General features: G+C 40.0%; 1 long non-coding RNA gene across 1 annotated transcript; it reads left to right on the top strand.

Moving 5' to 3' along the window:
- The first annotated feature begins 4,071 nt into the window (after positions 1-4,071).
- Positions 4,072-7,815, top strand: LOC138882322 (uncharacterized). The gene is made up of 2 exons (XR_011403869.1): positions 4,072-4,585; positions 7,198-7,815. It is a non-coding gene; the product is annotated as an uncharacterized lncRNA (long non-coding RNA).
- Positions 7,816-9,661: the final 1,846 nt, after the last annotated feature.

Here is a 9,661-nt window from a genome sequence, read left to right as displayed (position 1 = left end):
AGTTTGTAATCTCCCTTTCCGATGATACCGAGGTCCTGATATGGTCCATCCCAATTTGGGCCGAGCTTCCCTTCGTTCGGGTCTCGAGTATTGAGGGTGTCTTTTCTCAAAACTAAGTCTCCTATTTTGAAGTGTCGAAGATTGTCTCTTCGATTGTAATATTTTTTGATTCGTTGTTTTTGGCGACCATTCGAATGAGGGCGGTTTCCCATTTTCATCTAATAGATTGAGTCTTGTGCTCATAGCCTTGTGATTTGATTCTTCCGTTGTGTATCGAAACCTGACGCTTGGTTCCCTGACTTCGACCGGGATCAGAGCTTCGATGCCTTATACTAAGGAGCACGGCGTTGCCCCCGTACTGGATTTTATTGTTGTCTGATATGCCCAAAGGACTTGGGCAAAATTTCTCTCCATTTCCCCTTAGCGTCATTCAGCCTTTTCTTTAGGTTTTGAATGATGGTCTTGTTCATTGATTCGGCCTGTCCGTTCCCACTAGGATGATACGACGTAGATAATATCCTTTTATTTTGTGATCCTTGAGGAACTTTGTTACTCTGCTTCCGATAAATTATTTTCCATTATCGCACATGATTTCGGCAGGTATCCCGAATCGGCATACGATGTGATCCTAGATGAAGTCTATAACTTCTTTTTCTCTGACTTTCTCGAAGGCTTGTGCTTCCACCCATTTACAGAAATAGTCAGTCATAAACAAAATGAATTTAGCTTTACCTGGAGTCGATGGCAGAGGGCCGACGATATCCATCCCCCATTTCATGAATGGCCATGGGGATAGGACCGTGTGAAGTTGTTCTCCGGGCTGATGCATACCTTTTACATTTATCACATTTTCGAAAAAACTCCTTTGTGTTTTTTTCCATACTATCCCAATAGCATCCTGCTCTGATAAGTTTGTTAACTAGTGATTCGGCACCGGAGTGATTCCCACAAGTACCTTCATGGACTTCCCGTAGAACATAATTAGTGTCACATGGTCCTAAATATACTACTAATGGTCTGTCGGACGTCCTTCTATACAATGTTCCATCTTTATCCAATCTGAATCGAGCATCTTTTATTCGTAAGGCCCTCGATTCTTTAGGGTCTGATGGGATTTTTCCGTTTTTCAAGTACTCGATATATTTATTCCTCCAATCCCAAGTTAATCTTGTGGATTTTATCATAGCGTGACCTTCTTCGATCACAGATCTCGAGAGTTGAACGACAGTACCCGAGCTGATTTCGTCTTCCTCAACAAATGACCCCAAATTTGCAAGTGCATCGGCTTCATTATTCTACTCGCGGGGTACGTGCTGCAAGGTCCATTCTTTAAAACGGTGCGAAGTCACTTGTAGCTTGTCCAAATACCTTTGCATTCTATCCTCTCAAACCTCGAAGCTTTTGTTTACTTGGTTTACTACCAGCAAAGAGTCACACTTGGCTTCAATGACTTCCGCCCCCAAGCTTTTAGCTAGTTCGAGACCTGCAATCATGGCCTCGTACTCAGCCTCATTGTTAGTCAACTTAGGAGTTTTGATGGATTTTCTAATAGTGATGCCCGTGGTTGGCTTCAAAACGATTCCTAGCCCGGACCCCTTCACATTCGAAGCATCGTATGTAAAAAGGGTCCAAACTCCCGATGATGTACCTGATTCTAACAAGAGTTCCTTCTCGACTTTGGGTACGAGGGTTGGCGTGAAATCGACCATGAAGTGTGCTAAAATTTGATACTTGATGGCCGTTCGAGGGTGATATTCAATATCATTCCCACTTAGTTCGACGGCCCATTTTGGCCAATCGGCCTGACAGTTTGGGCTTATGCAAAATATTTTGAAGCAGGTAAGTGGTTAATACACATATGGGGTGACACTGAAAATATGATTTTAGCTTCCTAGAGGCGCTTATTAGTTCCACTGCTAATTTCTCTAAGTGTGGATATCTAGCTTCTACTTCTCCTAGAGTTTGACTTACATAATAAACAGGGAATTGCGTACCTTGCTCTTCTCGAACCAGGACACCACTTACCGCGATCTCTCAGACTATCAAGTACAAGTAGAGTTTTTCATCTACCTTTGGAGTATGAAGCAATGTTGGGCTCGAGAGGTATCACTTCAATTCTTCGAACGCCTGTTGGCATTCTGTGGTCCAGGCTAAATCGTATTTCTTGTTGAGTAGAGAGAAGAATTTATGACTCCGATCTGACGATCTCGAGATGAATCAACCTAAGGCAGCTATCCGCAATGTCAGCCTTTGGACGGCTTTAACGATGTCCACGACGGTGATGTCTTCTATAGCCTTGATTTTATCTGGATTGATCTCGATTCCCCGATTCGACACCATGAAGCCAAGGAACTTGCCCGAACTGACCCCGAAAATGCATTTCTCGGGGTTGAGCTTCATGTTGTATTTTCTCAGTATCTTGCATGTTTCCTGCAAATGTGTCAAATGGTCCTCTACGCGCAGGGACTTAACTAGCATGTCATCAATATAAACATCTATTAACTTACCTATTTGTTCTTCGAATATTTTATTTACTAGGCATTGGTAGGTAGCTCCTGCGTTTTTTAGTCCGAATGGCATTACATTATAACAATATGTTCCATACTTGGTGATAAATGAAGTCTTTTATTGGTCTTTTGGGTTCATTTGAATTTGATTGTACCCAGAATAAGCATCGAGAAAACTAAGGATCTCGTGGCCGGCCATGGCGTCGATCATGTGATCGATGTTAGGCAATGGAAAAGAATCTTTGGGACATGCCTTGTTTAAATCCTTATAATCTACACACATCCTAAGTTTGTTCCCTTTTTAGGAACTATGACTACATTGGCTAACCATTCGGGATACTTCACTTCCCGAATGGATCCTATTTTGAGAAGTTTAGTTACCTCATCATTTATGAATGCGTTCTTTACCTCGGACTGGGCCTTATTTTTTGTTACATCAGCCTGAACATTGGGTCCAGGCTTAGTCGATGTGATGTTATCTCCGGCGGGATCCTTGTCATTTCTTAGTGGGACCAAGCAAAATAATCTATGTTATTAATAAGAATTTGAATAAGCTTTTTCCTGACTTCGGGGGCTAACCTCATTCCTAGGTATACCTTTCGCTCGGGCAGGTACTCGATCAATATAACATGTTCCAGCTCTTCGACCGTTGATTTGGTAGCATCGGAGCCTTCGGGAACAACAAAAGTTCGAGGGGTCAAAAAATCTTCCTCTTCCTCTTCCATTTCCTGCTTCTCCGATTCGGTCGAGGCTGGTGGCGATAATTGCTATTTGGCTTCCTATTTATCCTTGATACTCGATCTTTCTGATGGTGATAGTGTCGAAATCAGTATTACTTCATCGATCGCGAACATTTTCTTTTGCAGCATGCTGCTCCCCGTACACCATTTTTACCCCGTCCGGCGTCGGGAATTTCATCATTTGGTGGAGAATAAAAGAGACTGCCCACATGTTGTGGATCAAAGGCCTCCCGAGCAAGGCATTGTACCTCATGTCGCCCTCGATTACGTGAAACTTGGCATCTTGGATAGTTCCAGCCACGTTCACTCGTAGGATAATCTCTCATTTAGTTGTTTCACTAGCCATATTGAAACCGTTCAAGATCCGAGCTATAGGTGTAGATATATGATTTTTGAACCTCCCCAAGATTTTTTATATTTTAGCATGTAAATATTTAGTTTAGGTCTAATATCGCTATTTCAACTAATTTTGACTCTTTTACTTTATTTTATCACAAAAAATAAAAATTACAAAAAATTGGTTCGTTAATGTTTTGTAGTCATACAATTTTACTAGGATTCTTATTTTTAGTATAATCTTTGAAAAAATACAAAAAATAATTGCTCATTTTATTCCCATTTTGGTACATAAGCTAAGGTTAACTAGTAAGTTTATAGATTTTTACTTCTTAGAAAATAGAAAGAATTAAATTTGGGCTTATTGATATGTTTCTCTTGAATTTAAGTACTCATCTAGCCCAATTTTGAGCCCAAATTCGGATAGCTCATTTCTCTTAACCCTAAGCCCCTTCCCATAAATACATGACAAAGCTAAAGAAATGGGAGGAAGAAAAATAAATAAAAAACCTAGATCCCTAAGACTTTAGCTATCAGTCGTTATTCTAAAGTTGGCACCCCAAAAAAAATCAAGGAAGCTTCCGTCTTCTTCATCTTGGACAAAACCAAAAATCAAAAACACCTTGAAGCGGACCTATTTCCGAAAAAAGGCTTGAGAGCACTCAAAAATTGGAGACTCTCGTCTCTCTATTATACACGCCGGCGGATTCCCCTTCCCCACCTTCAGACTTCAATTTTCTTTGTGTTTTCAATTGGAAAACAATCACAACAAGCACACACACATTGGAAAAGGAGGACGGATTTGGGGGGAAGAGAATAAGATTTAAGAAAATTTGGGTTCAAAAATGGTGTCAGGTTGAAGTGGGTGTCCGATTTGGAGTGTCTGTTTGAGATCGATTCTGGGTTCCGGTTTCATCTTGCTGCTGTATTTTTGTCGTGCTTTCTTCTTGGCGAAGCAATGTGGAAATTTTCTTTACATATCAAATAAGAAGCACTTAACAGGTTCATTCTGTTATTCCTTTATATTAATGTAGTTTATTGTATTTGTTAATTTATTAGGTGATGACTGTGGCTGCTTGTTTCTCCTTTAGCTTCTGCTGGTGAAACTTTCTTATTGGTTGAGTGAGTAGGCAATTATATTTTCATCCTTTGGAGTTGAATGATTTCGAGAATTACATCCATGATAGTTTGTCGTAGGAGTTCCAATTTTATCATTTAAATCCACTTCTTTGCTCGACTAAATTTCTCTATTACCCGTTTGTGATATTACTAGATCTAGCTTGTGGTATAGACTTGGTGTGTTGCTAAAATAAAATAAAAAATCTGCTGTTTGAAGGGGTCATAAGGGTGACATTGAACATGTAAACGAATTAGATTGTAAACGTTTTGCTACTTCTATTCTTGTTTTAAACGAGAGAGAGAGGGCTTAAATCTGCTCTTTTGTTTTGTTTTTTTCTTGTTTTTTTGCTAATATCATAATCTACTAATTAACTTCAATTTTGTTTCTTTTTGTTGAGTTTAACTGAATCTCTAGTTCTACTGACTGGCAATTATTTTAGTTTAGCTCAATTGTTGTTTAAACATAGTAGAAAACAGTTGATCGTTTTTTGGGTCAATTAGTTCGTAACCGTGTCTAATGGACTTGAAATTCTTTTGGATCTTTTTTAGCAATTTGATTTCCTTCATTGATCATTTTTCTTAGGCAAACTTTTAGGCACGTAATTAAATCATCACAATTACGGGTACGGTTCCCGTGGATTAGTTGTGATATCTAATCTCAAATAGGTTTTAAATATGAACATCCGTAGTTAAATGTTTTTCCTTTAATAAAATTGAGGTGTGACATCCAATCACCTAGTCTATGACCCTTATGTATATACAAGATTAGAATGGGACATGCCTTGAACTTTCGTAGCTTGCTTTAGGTGCGTTAATTAAATAATTATCATAGCTACGGGTACGGTTCCCGTTACGTAGTTGTGATGCTTAACTACTAAAATTCGGGGTACATTTATGTGACCCGGCCACAATTTAATCTTGTTAATAAAATAAACATGTTGTGGATCGTGGGTACGGTTCCCGTGACATGATTCGCAACGTGTAATCAAATAATTAGTTGTATAACAATTGGATTATTAAAGTGGTTTTAAAAGGAATAAATGCACATAGGTTTTAAAATGTTTTAAAATTAAGTTGGCCAATATTAACAGTTGAGCGACCGTGCTAAAACCACGGAACTCGGGAATGCCTAACACCTTCTTCCGGGTTAACAGAATTCCTTACCCGGATTTTTGTGTTTCGCGGACCGTAAAACAGAGTCAATTTTTCCTCGATTCAGGATTTAAAACCGGTGACTTGGGACACCATAAATTATCCCAAGTGGCAACTCTGAATTTTAAATAAAATATTTCCATTTCGATTGTCACTTAAATTGGAAAAAAACTCCCTTATATACTCCCTCTCGGGATGGTAAAAAGGAGGTGTGACAGCTATGACGACTTTGCTGGGGACAAGAACCCAGAACTTCTGGTTCAGGGTTCAGAATTCGAGCTTAGAATAACTATTATAGCTGGCGTGGTTTATGATCTGATTTTTACATGCTTGGGCATAATGTACTAAATGTCACTTTTTATCGCTTTGATATTATTTGAACTGTATATAAACTGTTGTGAAACATTTATCTTCTCATCTTCGGAGAAGTGCACGCTAGCGTGACTTCTTTTCTGTTAGTGTCATACCTTAATTTGGAAAGAGGCTCGGACAAGTTACAAAGCCGGATGGCCTTTGTTTCCCGGTACGTAGCCCCCCCTCCCCCGGCTCGAGTTGTCTACTTGGGTACACCAAGTCTAGCACAATATACCCAGGTTTTAAACCTAGAATAACTTAGCCTCATGTCGGATTCCTAGTATGAACACTTATTTGCATAGTGTGCATTTGACTTTGGAGACTCAACACAGGGGTCCGTTTAGGACAGGCGTACCCAAAGAATAAAAGACCATCATGATGCATCCTATGTGCTACATGTTGCAATTTTCAAGGGTAAAAGAGGTCATTTGACGGACCAATGAGGTTTGAGGATAAATGAAAAAAAGAGGGTGAAGTGTGAAAATAAAGCAAGTAAGACCCAGTTATTTTTTTCTTTCACATTTCTTTTAAGAAAAAGACCAAAAAAAAATATATGAAAAACCCATAAAGATTTTGCACTTTCCCATCATTTTCCAAAAATCAAAAAGAAAGGAAAAAGAAAATCCAAAAAGAGTTTACATGTTTCACCATTTTTTTTTTAAAAAAGACAAAAAATATATTTTCTCTAGATTAGTAATTTTTTTTTAATTTTCGCCTGTATCCAATCTGCCCTAACTATGCATACCTGATTCTCGTCTTTTGGGGCGTGATACGTAGGCAAACCATATAGGGTCCGGTTTTCCAAGTGAGTTTAGGTTCTTGGCTTCGCGAGGTCTTAGTCAAATCATGTATTTTAAGCCACTTTTAGCCACATAGGTTAATTTTAGAAAAGTAGTCACAATCATGTCTTGCATGTGTCCAACATGGGGTTATTGTCTCACATAACGTTCTAGGTGTTTAACTTATTTGGTCTTAATTTTCTCATACAGGTGTGGATCTACTTATCGGAGTTTGGGCATTACAGACGCCCTAGGACCATCCAGTCAGAGTCGCTCATTCAGGAGTTTGCTTAAGGAGATTTTTTTAGTTATTATGTTTTGAGTCTGTTGTTCTTTTTATGTCATCTTTTACTTTCTAGTTTTGAACAGTAATGTCGAGTCTTTTAGGTGATGTTAGAGTCTGTCATAGTCTATTTAAGTTTGCCGAGTCTTTTGTTATTGTATTTGTGTGTGGTGAAATCAGAGGAATCCATCTCCCGCCATTAAGGTATATTCGGAATGTCATGACAGCACCTCGAGGCTGTGGGATCATGATCGGGCTCCCTATCTTGAGGATTATCCGCGGCCCTGCAATGGCTTCGATGTTAAGGGATCTGTCCGCGGCCCAGCAAAAGTTACGAAGACGGGGGACTCCCGAGGCAAGTAGCTAGAATTAATAGGCTCTGGTATCTTGTCTAGCCGTCTCATCCCCTTATCTTTACATTTAATGCACTATGTACCATACCGTGTTCCCTCGCCTATATAAGAGGAACCCATACCATCTTGTAAAGGGCTGATGTTGCTCCATTTTCTCCAAGTGCAATAATATCTTCTCTCTCTCTTCTCTAATTTGCTTATTCCCCTTGGTTCAAAGTCATTTATCTTCGGTTATTCTCCTTACCACTTTGTACTAGCTCGAGGCTGCCCCTGTATTCATTGCTTCTTAACTTGTGCTTCATTCTATAGTTTAATATTGGCCGAAAGAGCCCTATTTAATTATACCTTTAACTTTACCCCAACCCCGGTTGTCCCCGGTAGTTCGAGATCGATACCAACGCCGACCCCGAGGTCCCATCGACCATCTTTGCACTCGGATAACAGGCCCCTTTGGTTTGTTTACGGCTTTGTCTTAGCTCGTATTTTATCATTATACTTCACGTTCTTAGCATTAACTGCTTTAACAACTAGCTCGGGAATAGATCACGTATTTTTAGAATTCCATCGTGGGGCTAAAAATAATAGTGATTGTTTTCTTGCTTGTTTCGTCACACAAACGCACATTATCTTTTACACTTTTTCTTGTCCAAGATCCTTTGATTTCAAGCCAAAATCTCCAGTTCGGTAAACGAAGTTGAGAACGACAACCTCAAAAATCACGGGGAAAATGGCGTGGTTATCTCGGCCGCTGAAGCACTTCCGCGGAATCTTGATATCACTCCTAGACCGATCCTAGCGGACACAGATTCACAGGACGCACAATAAGTTGACGAAACTTCTCACACCGACAGGAGCGTACGGCACATCGACCAACAAGAAGCACAAAAAATCCCGGCCCGGGTAGAACAGGAAGTTAGTCTTCATGTTATTTTTGAAATGTTGCAGGAACGACAGTTGGCTATCGCTCGGCTGCAAAGTCGCCCGGAGACCCCTGTCACGACTCGAAATTCCCACCCTCGGGAGTCGTGATGGCGCCTACTAATGTGAGCTAGGCAAGCCAACCCTTAACTATCTACTACCTTTTTCATATTACTTCTTTTTAAAACAAACATAGGGCGACAATATAAATAAAGCGGAAGTTAGGAAATAGGCGGAAGTCAACCTTTATAAAGCTTAGAGCTACGTCTATTACCACTTTTAAACTTCAATACCCCAAAATCTGGTGTCACAGTACCACAGACTGTTTAAGAGTCACTACATACAAAGTCTGAAAAAAATACATAGTACTGTTCCTGAGCAAGAGATAAAGGAAACAGGAAATAGAGATAGAGGGAGACGCCAGGGCCCGCGAACGTCTGCAGGTCTACCTTGGGTCTCCTGATGGACTGAAGGAAGCCTTCCTACTATTGTCCGAAAGCTGCTCCGGGATCTGCACACAGTGCAGAGTGTAGTATCAGCACAACCGACATCATGTGCTGGTAAGTGTCTGGCCTAACCCCGGCAAAATAGTAACAAGGCTAGGACCAAACTCCAGATAAACCTGTGCAGTTATATAATATATGACGGAAAAGTAAACAGATAATAAGCATTAAAGCTGGGAAAGGGGAACATGCTTCGGGGATAGCTCATAAAAGCAAAATAGCAAGGAGTAAATAAGGAAGCTGACAATATAACTTCTAACACAGATAAAGAAAAGTAAAGACAACTTTCACTTTTAGTTTCCATCATGTTGCAGGCCTGCAACCCGATCCCATTTATCATATCTTATCGTAGGCATACCACCCGATCCCATTTCATAATATCTTGTGGTAGGCGTACCACCCGCTCCCATTTCATAATATCTTGTGGTAGGCGTACCACCCTCTCCCATTTCATAATATCTATATCTTGTGGTAGGCGTACCACCCGCTCCCATTTCATAATATCTTTTGGTAGGCGTACCACCCACTCCCATTTCATAATATCTTGTAATTCAAGGAATCCCGGCAAGGGAAAATAATCAATATAATAACTTCCCGGCAAGGGAACACAACAATAT

The sequence above is a fragment of the Nicotiana sylvestris genome, chromosome 11 (assembly GCF_000393655.2).
Source record: "Nicotiana sylvestris chromosome 11, ASM39365v2, whole genome shotgun sequence".
Lineage (NCBI taxonomy): Eukaryota > Viridiplantae > Streptophyta > Magnoliopsida > Solanales > Solanaceae > Nicotiana > Nicotiana sylvestris.
This window is presented reverse-complemented; position numbering and strand designations above follow the sequence as displayed.